Genomic DNA, 12,660 nt, shown 5'->3' on the forward strand with positions numbered 1-12,660 from the left:
CATGTTATATGGAAACGCCAGTTTCGTAAGTCACACCCAGATGCTCATTATTGGTGCCTCCTTATTTCACTACATGAGAGAATATGCCATTAAATATAGGGACATCTCTTGTTTTGTCTGCATTGATGATAAGCATAGTATCAAGTTAGGAGAGCCGGGTTTTCCAATTGCTGCAGCTGAAAGGGGACGCCAAGTCATAGTTTCAAGTCATACTACTTTTGCTGTTGAAGATCATGACTTTGCCAAGTTTAAACTAACTCTAAGTGTTATTTTGCTAGTAAATATTCCTGAAGCTATTGATATGTCATTTTATCCTAAAAAGTATTCGTTGGCTTTAAAGAAACAGTGTATAAACCCTCTTCACCAATACGACATGCTACTGAGTTATATAATTGCCTTGTAACTCGAATGAAAGGTCGACATATCCTGTTTGTCTACTCTGATGGAGGGCCAGACTATAGATTGACTTACTTAAGTGTCCAACTTTCACTCATAGCTTTATTTTTGAATTGGGATTTAGATGTATTCATTGCAGGACAGACAGCATCCTCACATTCATGGGGCAACCCAGTGGAGTGAATCATGTCAATTGTCAATCTTGGCATACAATGCATTCAAAGAATGAGAAGTCTTGGAAGTAATGAGTTTGAAAATTGTGTTACAAAATGTGACAGCCTCAAAGATCTTAGAGAAGCCTGCACGTCTTTTAAAGAGGACATTACTATTTCACTTAAAGAACCAAAGGATTTACTGTCTAGCATTATGGTGCGTTTGGAATCGAAAGGAGAGAAGTTTCATGTATTTGAGAGTGCTACAAAGCGAGAAATTGAAGATATCTGGGAAATTCTTGCTCACTCTAGATTCATCATTGACAAGAGATGACACAACTCAGAAATCATTGGATAAACTTGTCAGTATCTCTGTTTATATCACATTGCTGTGCCTTTATTGACGATTTGGAAATGTGGAGAGGAAGGTTGTACCATATGTCGTCCTGTCAAAATGTCGTCTCAAGTTTTTTCTGGTGAGTAGTTACTTATTGTTGTAATATGCAATATGCAGATACTTAATTTGTACCACAATCACTGTGTTTTGTAATGAAACACTCATTTCCTTCTTTAAGTAATATTTACAATAGCATTGTCAAGGTATTCACCTTATACAAATAATTTATTTGAATTTCTCCCAATGCTTAAATTATTGCATGTATGCTATTCATGAAGCACCCTTGTTGTCATTTTATAAATTTAAATTTATGAACCACACCCATTTAATTAACTAGAAATATTAACATTAATTAACACATGCATAACTTGATGGTTCTTCCATGTTCAAAATGTGCCATCTGATTTCTTACAATCTAAGTGTATTTATCAATAGTAGTCCATTTTAATATTAGCTAATTTTAAAATAATAACTACATGTATGTGTAAAAATTTGTTTTTGCTGGACATTAATGAACATGGTTTTAAAACCTTTGATTATTATTTTTAAATTTTCCCCTGTGTATGTTTATTGGTACATAACATAACACAGCTTGACATACTTGCAATATTAAGTTAAAAGTGTTATGACATGCATATATTAATGGTTGTAATATTTGCTGCAGGTTATCATGATGTACCTAGTCCAATTTCTAATGATGATGGACATTATGCTGATTTTAATTATGTTTATGGTGAATAACACACAGAATACCTCATTTCTTGTAATGTGCAGAAGAAGAATAAGATGACTCTACCATTTAATGCTACACAGCAGCATGTTAATCTTATACAATGTGAAGAGTGCAAAATGTGTAGGCTATTATTCTCGAAAAAGAAGCTGAGTAAGAACTTGGTGGTAGAATTAGAAGGAATTTTGGAAGATTTGTCATATAAATGTGGGGCTACCTTTGATGATGTAGATTTGCCTGAATCCTTAAAGTCTGTTAGCATAAGGTTACATTCTTGTTTTGACCCAATTGAAAAGCTGCATTATAGTAGTGGTTTTGAACCTATCTGTTTCTATTGTACAGAATCAGTTAATGAGAGTCAGTGTGGCCAGTGTCTTGCAGGTCCGAAAGTCAAGAAGATTAATACTGCAAATAAACATTTCTGGTTCTTAATGAAAAATAATGAATTTTGTTATAATATTTATTAATAATTATTAACTATGACTAACTGCCCGCCCGCCTGCATTCTATTATGGATGAGAAACAATGAATTTAATCATTGTGGCTTTATAATTAATAATAGATCAACACACCTAACAATAATTAAAGAGCTAAAGCTGCAGCTAGCTCGCTAATCTTTAATTGTCGTAAACGCGGGCTAGTTAACAAAAAGAGCTCGGTTCTTTCTTTTTCTGTGCCACATGATAGCACGGCTGTCTTAAGTGTAAACGGAGTATAATATGATCACAGAGTGCATTGCTTGGTTCACCATTATCAAATTTTATATGCTCCAGCCAGTGTGGTTTACCCGGTGGCCCAAAATTTGTTTTTGATGTGGAGCATTTTTAATGGTAGAGGGTTAACACTGAGCGAAATACCTGAAATTTTTGGCATCAGTAAATCCACATTATACAGAAGATTACAAGAAGCTGGGTTTGATGATATAAGTCGATCTTCTTGCTGCGTAACTGATGATCAGTGAGATAGCATTATTGTTAATCTCAAAAGCCTGCTACCACATGTTTGTGACAGGATTATAATTGGCCATGTCCGTAGTTTGGGGTTTCGCATACCTAAAGAGAGGGTAAGGCAGTCAATATGACGTGTTGATCCAGTGAATACTAGTTTAAGATGGTATCTCCATATATCAAGGAGAACTTACTGATTACCAGGACCAAATTCATTGAGGCACATAGGTAACAATTATTTTTTGACTGTTCTTAACTTTACCTTCATTTTACATGGAACCACAAGCTAGTAAGGTGGAAAACGGTCCTGCATGGAGGAAAAGATGGATATTCTAGACTGGTTGTTTATCTTAGATGTAACAATAGTAATAGAGCTAGTACAGTTGCTTGTGATTTTGTAAGGGCTACTTCATACCATCCAGAGTTTGTTGTGATTATGGTTTCTCAGACATTGCCAAATTTATGCTTTCGTATAGAGGATTTGACAGAGGATCAATTATTACAGGTTCATCAGTACATAACTAAAGAATCAAAAGATTGTGGAGACACCTTTCAACAAGTAACAGGAAGTTTCTACAAGCTATTTTATTGTATAAGAAGTGGGGATTTTGGATCCTCAAAATATAAATCATTTGCACAGTCTGCATTACGTCTTTTTTCCTCAAATACAAAGAGCAATAAATATATATGTAAAAGCATGGAACAACCATCCTATTTTAGGAGAAAATGATTATGCTCCCATTCTATTCTTTACATTGTGAGTTCAAAAATTATCACAAAGTGGCCGGATAGCTGAAGATTTTTTTGATGCTGTTGACTTTGACTATAGAATGGATTATGATGGAGTAGTCATGACACAAGTGGCACCAATAACACAACTGAAGTGGTCCCACCTCTGTTAGACTTGTCTGAACAAATTCTATCTGTCAATCCCATTGCTTGATCTATAGTAATGGGTATTGACATCTATGTGACAGTCTTCAGAATACTACTTAAATCTAATTACAATTATTTATAAAGCATAATACTGACTAATGATTATTCTTACTAATGACAAGTGAGGCTGTGCTATATTACGACAAATCAATTTGATTAAACATTATTTCATAAGTAATTAAATGAAATGAGTCACAAAAATGCATGAATAACAAAACTAGTTACTTACACAGATATCATATTTTGTCCTTATACCCAATAACCCATTCAGCAAGTTCTCTAAAAAATTGTGATGGAAACTGATAGTATGTATCACGATACCTAATAGTCTGATGAATATCAAAATGGGAGTGCTCTGGATACATTAAAAAAGGTGCTACAAGTTCGCTTACAGAAATTAGAATTACATCAGCCTCTTTCAGTGTCGACAAGACAAAGTGCAGCATGAAATGCAAAAAGTCATCCAACTCTTGTGAGGATACTTCAATAAACATTTTCCTATTCCATGGTTTAAGTAGTGGGTTACGGTTCTTCTTTTGCCATAAAACCCAGTGATATACTTCATTTTTATTTAACAATAGTTATCAATAAGAAATTTACCTGTTGTGACACAGACTTTGGGAGTAATTAAAAAAATCTTTGACCAACCAGTACCATAATGGCTTTCCCATTCCAACTAGTACGACTGAAAGTCTCAGGCATAACTGCCATTAACAATTTTGTCTTTGCAGAAAGAAATTGAAAATTATCCTGAGAAGACAAGATCTCTCCAAACAGCTGATAAACTCTCCCACGAAAAGAATTCTCCGAGTCACATTTTAAATACTGCAGCATTTTTATATACCCATTTTCATGCAAATCCAGTCAAACATCCCCTTGAGGTATACTAGAAGTTTGCTTTGGATTGATTACAACTTCGACAACTTTGGATACTAATTTTAAACTGCACTGTTTTTTGCTCTTAATTTTCATCAGGCCTTAGGTAAGGCTAAGAAAGATGGCACAGGTGGTTTTGAAACAGCTTTAATATAGTTTCAGCCATTTCGTCATCTTTAAAGGCAACTGAAGCTAACTGCTGAGGTACAGATCTTTGTTCAGAGCTAGTACAAGCGGTTTCAGCATCCATAACATTTTTAATGTTAAACTGATAGCGTTTCTCAGTAGAATCTCCTGTAATTAAAAGATTTACGATAAAAATAGTAAGTAGAAGCACATCTATACGTATTAATAATATGTATGACGGAAATCATGCCCATAATTATCTGCTACTGTTGTAGCTCTTGCTCATAGGCAACATACCATGAACATGGAGTGTTTCAAAATGACATTCAGCAATTAAGCTACATCATGAAGAAAAAAGTACTTGAATAAATAATTTAAACTTAATAAATTACTTTTCATTTAAAAACTGAAAGTAACTAAACGGCATTAATACAATTTAATACAAAAAAGCTAGAAATTGCCTGTCCGTATGTGCTGCAAGATTAATTATTTTATTATTAACACCTACACAAATAGTTCTCCAACAGGCTAACGTAATAGTTTTAAAAAATTTTAAGTTAGTTGGAGCTCGTCACTCAGGGGCGTTTCTAGCATGGGGCTGAATGGTGCTTGAGTCCCCCCCTACCCTTGGCCGAAAAGTGAACAACTATTAACAAGACATTCATTTATGCCATAAAAATAAACTAAAAGCATTCTAAGTACCACTATAGGTTTCTTCTTATAGTCAGTTGTGATCTTTTGTCTTTTGTTTGTGATGAATCAGCTCTCAAATCCATGAAATCCTGCTGAGCAGCCATTTTTATTGACCACACTTCAATTTACATACCACCACACATGTACATTAGCCACACCTATGCACATGTGTTAATTTGTACAAGCAACTACAGAACCACTAATCACTACAAACTGATATCACTTATTTATTTCTGGCCACCGACTAACACTTAGTGCCTATCATAGGTGGACCTTCAGTACTGTCTTGTCATTTTAGTCTTATATTTGTGCATTTCCCTTCTGTACTGTATAGCAATAATAATAATAATAACTATTATTACAAGAGAATAATTCTCTTTCTCCCAATATAGTCTTTCGAAATTTTGCTCAGTGTTCTGTTGATTTTTGCCCTTGCATCTATGCTTTTATGCAATATGCCACATACCATAATTTTACGGCAATTTCTGTTACAAATAAGTGGGCATGGCCAAAAAATTGGCGCGCTTCGCACGCCACCACCTCTTCCCCTTCCCCTGTAGCTCCCTTCACCAAATCTCTAGATACGTCCCTGTCACCCTTAAGACTAAAACATTGTAAGATGTAACTTTCCCAACAAAAAATGGAAAAAAATGTTGGCAATAATTATGTCATATTCTAACTGTACCATTTACAAACTCCTGCTCCACTACATCAAGTTCAATATCAATTTTTTACTTCTTGTATCCTTTATCTGTCAGTAATCCTACATGCAGCAATGATAATAATCTAGCTTTGCATTTGAGCCTCACCATTCCTGTACACTTTCTCTATCCTCCATAGTGTAAGCGAGTGTAAACAACTAGTATATCAGGAGACTCAGTCACTCAGGAGTGTGAACGAGTGTGAACAGCAACCACTATATACTACGTGCAAATAGCCACGCCCATATTTGACATGCCCATGCCCAATTAAGAATCTAACCATTTCCCATAAAGATTGAGCATATGCTTGAATAATTTTAACACACTCGGCACGGGGTGTTACTAGAATGCGGATCAGTGTGGATCATTCCACAAGTGGAACAAGTGTGTGGGTGCGCGGGATGTGCATGGCCATGTGCCTATAATGTGTATCAACTCTTCAAAAATTCAGAATATACACCATGATAATTTCCTGCAGATCAGCCCTCTTGTTTTTCTATTCCATTCAATCTTTATTTCTTGCACTCTTTTATAAAGTAAAAATAATTATGTTTAACAGTATACATTGAATATATGAGATTTTAGTGATGATATCAAAAGCCTTCACTCATTGGTCATCGAAAAGATTATACTAAATCTAGATCTAGTTGCAATGAAATGAGTTGCAATCTTCATTGAGAACAAACATATGTCCGTGTGGCAGCTGTCACAACTTAAACCCTACACCTCCATCTATATCTCAGTAACCTCACTTATTATAATTTGTAGCATTATTCTGCTAGCTCTTAATCATAATTTTATCATTATTACTGTTATTATGTACTTGATTTTATTATTATTAATTTATTTTTGTTTGTGATTTGAATTTCTCCTTTTCTCTCTCCTCATATCCTACTCTCTTGTCTTCTTTTCCTTTCTTCATTCATTATTATCTGTGATTTTGTATCTTTCCTTTCCCCTCTCCTTATCTCCATCTCTCTTTTGTTTTTTCCTTTTCTTAATTTATTATTATCTGTGACTTTGTATCTCTACTTTTCCCTCTCCTTATCTCTTTCTCTCTTGTCTTTTCTTTTCTTAATTAATTATTATCTGTGATTTTGTGTCTCTCCTTTTCCATCTCCGCATCTCTCTTGTTTTCATCCTTTCAAGGCTCTCTTAGTGACCTAGGTCAGTCCTTCAGTGTTCCCACAGCAAACATAACATCCTCTATTTACTACTCTCTTTTTACTTGCACTGTAAAGTTATAAATAAATAATAAATAAATAAGTAACTAAATATAGTTGTAGAATTTAAACAATGAAAGTTGCCTCACAAGTAACAATTATTTTCATTGAGTAAAAATGATTATTATGATAATTACCAAAAATATAAAATATTCCATTGGCCAAAAATTGTTGCCACCTAGCTACACCATTTTTCCTCAAAAAATGTCTTCATTTGCATTGGGATGCATGTACAAATACATTTTTAAAAATGAGGTCTTTTAAGTTTTGCATTGCTGCATGCTTATATCAAGAGCACTGTACATAATATCTTGCTTATATGCTTCATAGCTATGTCAGTAGGAAATTAGAAATTTGTCAGAATGGATACAACTCAGTCCAACAAGAGTACATAATACTCTTGGTCAATCAATGATGGAAGCAGCATTTTTGAGCATGCATATCATTCAGTGATTCTAGTAGCAGTACATTTATTAATAAAGATGTATTTTGTTTTCACTAATTGACTATAATACTTTAACTAGTTCCTTAAATTTCACACTATCTTTATTGCTTGCTTCTTTTAATATCTACAGGATCTGAGGGAAGTTATAATAATTTTAAGCTTGATATACATAGGAAACATGACTATTAAAGTAAGTCAAATAATATTATCTTATGCTCTGCATTATTTAGCAACTAAAGTTGGGTAAACTTCAATTTTGTTTGCTACTTTTCATTCTGTTCATTAATCATGATTACCAAAAATTATCTTTGTTACTTCAGCAACTTTTAAAAATTAATGAGACTAGCCACTGATGTTAAGATATGCTATTATGATGAAGGGTAAAATTGATTATTACTATTATTATCTTAATATTTTGCAGTAGACTGATATTATTCATTATTATTATTTTTGTAATTATTTTTTATGCATGAGCACATTAGCACTCTTTATCTCTCTCGTTTCATGAGTTCATTACTCTCTTCTGTCTCCTTTATCATCAATAATCATGTTTTGTTGTGGACTCTGAGCTGCTAATAGATGATATTATTTGATAAATTGTTAGTAACTAAAATCTAACATTGGTGACCCATATGTCTCGCTCTCCTTCTCCTCCTGCCCCTGGTCCTACTCCAGTGGTTACAGCCATGTCTATCAAGATACCACCCTTTTGGCCATCAGACCCGGAGGTTTGGTTGGCCCAGGTAGACGCTCAATTCGTGACTAGAGGCATCACTACTCAAAAATTTAAGTTTGATTATGTCGTTGCTTCACTCACTCTGGAGTTTGCAACAGAGGTTCAAGATCTTATACTCAAACCTCCTTCTACTGACCCATATAATGCTCTCAGAGAACAGCTCATTAAACGTACTACAGCTTTAGAGCAGAAACGTCTCCAACAACATTTTAGCAGTGAAGAGTTAGGAGATAGAACGCCATCTTAGTTACTGAGACGTATGAAGCAACTATTAGGTGATAAGGCCGCTTCAGCCGATCCTTCCTTTGTGAGAGAACTTTTTCTACAATGGCTTCCTACTAACTAAGGATGGTTTCAGCATCAACAAATGAGTCTGAAGACCTGGAAGCCTTAGCTACCTTGGCTAACACAGTAGTAGAAGTAGCCATACCTCATATTTCAACTATTGAGACTGATCAATTGTCATCAGAGATGGAACAACTCAAGAGATTGTGAGTCTCAAAAGTATGGTTCAATCTCTCTCTCATTCTTCTTTCCGTCGTCAAAAAAGTCCTCAGAAACATCGCACTCGTAGTCCTGGCCCACCAAATAGAGGATCCAGTGTTTGTTGGTATCACTCGCGTTACGGAAACAAGGCCACTAAGTGCAATCAACCATGTTCATGGAAGCAGGAAAACGGACAGGTCGGTCACTGACGGCGACATGTGCACCCGGCCTTATCAACAGTTGCCTATTTTTCATAACAGATAGGTCCTCAGGGCAACATTTTCTGGTGGATACAGGAGCAGAAGTCAGTGTATTGCCTCCAAGTAAAGCTGATAAACTACAAGGGTGCAGAGGATTTACACTTCAAGCTGCTAACAATACACAGATATACATATGGATCTTATTAACTTACACTTAATTTAGGATTGCGCCAACCTTACCATTTGATATTCATAGTAGCTGATGTAAAGCATCCTATTGTTGGAGCTGATTTCCTGGAGCACCATGGTCTGTTAGTTGATGTCCGTCACAAAGTCCTTATTGACACTCGGACTCAATTACAAACTAACATGCTGTGCACTCACCACCACCATACACACAGTCTCACTCTTAACCCTCTCCTTTCTAATTCTTTCTCTTCTATCCTTTTAGGTTTTCCTGAACTCTTTCATCCTAAAAATTTCAATTCTCCAGTGAAACATAACATCGTCCATTTCATCAAAACTTCAGGATCACCAGTCAATACTCGAACGAGACAACTGCTACCAGAGCATTTACGAATTGCTCGAGCAGAATTTGATCATATGTGGTGTGATTCGACCGTTTTCTTGTTCCTGGTCGTCGGCACTTCACATGGTCCCAAAACCAAATGGGGATTGGAGACCATGTGGAGACTATAAAGCTGTGAATGCTGTTACTCTGCCTGACCGGTATCCTATACCACACATACAGGATTTTGCTAACTCTTTACATGGATGCACTATATTCTCTAAAATCGATTTAGTCCAAGTGTATTATCAGATACCTGTCCATCCTGATGATATTCGCAAAACAGCAGTCACTACTCCTTTCGGATTATTTGAATTTGTACGAATGCCATTTGGGTTTGGAAACAACTCAAACCTTCCAAAGATTTATCGACAAGGTACTTCAAGGCGTGTATCATACAAATGCCTATATTGATGATGTGCTAATTGCCAGTGCTAATGAAGCTGAACACAAAAAGCATTTGCAAGAGGTTTTCACATGCCTCAGGGAGTATGCAATTATTGTTAACCTGAATAAGTGTGAGTTTGGTGTTAGCACATTCACATTCTTAGGTCATCCATTGATAAGTCTGGTATTCGACCATTGCACTTCAAAGTCTCTGCTGTTCAAAATTTTCCACTACTACAGTCGCAACAAAAGCTACGGAAATTTTTGGGCCTAATTAACTTGTATCATCGATTTATTCCTCATTGTGCCCAGGTACTTACATCATTGCACACATTACTGTCTAACACACCATCCAATATGGACATAACATGGTCTAGTCAATGTATTTCAGCCTTTAATGAAGCAAAGACACCTTTAGCTGAGGCCACTTATCTCTCTTACCCTAAGCATAATGCATTAACATCAGTTATGACTGATGCCTCTGATGTGGCTGTGGGAGCAGCATTACAACAGTATATTAATGGCCACTGCCTCATATTTCTCACAAAAGCTTTACCCAGCAGAACGAAAGTACAGCACTTTTGACTGAGAGTTGCTGGCAATATATCAGGCCATTAAATATTTTTGACATTGTATAGAAGGTCGCACCTTTTATGTATTGACTGATCACAAACCATTAACTTTTTCTTTTCATACTAAGTCTGATAGGTATTCTTCAAGACAAACTTGTCACTTGGATTACATATCCCAGTTCACTACTGACATCCGTCATATCAATGGTCAATGTATTCCTGTGGCTGATGCTCTGTCTCGAGTCAAGTTAAACAATTTAGGTTTAACATCTCCAGCAATTGTGGATTATCAGGCAATGGCTATGTCCCAGCAAGAAGAGGATTTCCTTGCTCAGACTTCATCCGATTCATCTCTTTGCCTTCAATCTGTTCCTCTTCAATATACAAGTGGCACCATTGTCTGTAATATGTCTACAGGAAAACCACGCCCTTTTAGTCAGACTGTTTTCAAGTCACTTCACTCTCTTTCCCATCCGGGGATTAAAGCAACTCAGAGACTAGGTCTGCATGCTTTGTATGGCCTGGATTACAATCTGATGTTAAGCGGTGGACCTGTTCGTGTTTACAGTGTCAACTCTCTAAAGTACAGAGACACAACATTGCTCCTCTTTCTTCTTTCCCCTCTCCTGTCGCTCGTTTTAATAATGTCCACATTAATGTAGTTGGTCCCCTTCCTCCTTACAATTACTGTTATTTATTAACTTGTGTGGACCAATTCACTCGTTGGCCAGAGGCTTTTCCGATGACCAACATATCTGCTGAAACAGTGGCAAGAACCTTACTTATGGGATGGATATCTCGTTTTAATGTCCCTTCTACTCTTACTACTGATAGGGGAAGACAACTTGAATCATCCTTGTGGACACAGTTGATGACAATATTCGGAACAAAACGTTTCAGGACAACATTGTACCACCCACAGCTACTGGACTTGTGGAGCGTTTTCACAGACAATTGAAGGGGCTCTCAAGGCCCAAACTCACTATCATTCATGGACTGATTCTCAACCCCTTGTCTTATTAGGAATTCATACAGCTGGCAAGGAAGAGTTAAAATGTTCAGCAGCTGAATTAGTCTATGGTACTAGTTTAAGGTTACCTAGTGAATTCTTTTCACCTTCCCAATCCGATTTCACCAATTCTGAAACCTACATTACTAAACTCAAATCAGTAATGGGTACACTCAGTCCTGTCCCTACTTGATTTCCAGTAACACAAATCTTTTGTGAGTAAAGATCTTAATTCTATAGTATATACTACTCATGTTTTCATATGTCACGATGCAGTCCAAAAACCTCTACAACCATATGATGGTCCTTACAAAGTGATAGAATGTACCGACAAATATTTTGTTCTGGATATAAATGGTTGAAGAGATACTGTTAGTATTGATTGTCTTAAACCAGCGCATTTGGATATTCTACCCTCAGCAGAAATAACACAATCTCCTGATCATACTACTCATAGCGACAATTCATTACCTACAGCTAAAACGGGTTCATTTCCCTGATAAACTGAATTTATGAGTCAATCATCACTCTCTGGAGGGGGAGTACTATAGTGAATGGTAAAATTGATTATTACTATTATTATCCTAATGTTTTGCAGGAGACTGATAATTATTCATTATTATTATTATTGTAATTATTTTTCACGCATGCGCACATTAGCACTCTTTATCTCTCTCTTTTCATGTGTTGATTACTCTCTTCTGTCTCCTCTTTATCATCACTAATTGTGTTTTGTTGTGGACTCTGAGCTGCTAATATACGATAGTTTTTGATAAATGAATCGTTAGTAACTAAAATCTAACACTATCAATGTAAGTCATAGGTGGTGGAAAGGGGGGCTTTGGGGCTACAGCCCCTCCAAAATTTGAAATTGATAGGCTCAGCCCCCCCTTAAATTAGAATAATAGGTGTGATGAGTGAGTGTTTTACTCTTACACATGCTAATGATGGTATGCCATGGCAGAATAGCCTTTCTTAGCACAAACCAGTACTAAGCGTCCAAGAAGTACAATTCATGAGTTTCAATATCCTAGTCCTGAAGTGAGTGAGTCAGATGATTCTGGCAACAAATTTGAGTAT

The 12,660-nt window shown here is 36.0% G+C and overlaps 1 pseudogene; it reads left to right on the forward strand.

The window, feature by feature from the left end:
• Positions 1–9,013: 9,013 nt before the first annotated feature.
• Positions 9,014–12,080, forward strand: LOC109593731 (uncharacterized protein K02A2.6-like; annotated as a pseudogene).
• Positions 12,081–12,660: the final 580 nt, after the last annotated feature.

Source organism: Amphimedon queenslandica, unplaced genomic scaffold (assembly GCF_000090795.2).
Source record: "Amphimedon queenslandica unplaced genomic scaffold, v1.1 AMPQUscaffold_13522, whole genome shotgun sequence".
Classification (NCBI taxonomy): domain Eukaryota; kingdom Metazoa; phylum Porifera; class Demospongiae; order Haplosclerida; family Niphatidae; genus Amphimedon; species Amphimedon queenslandica.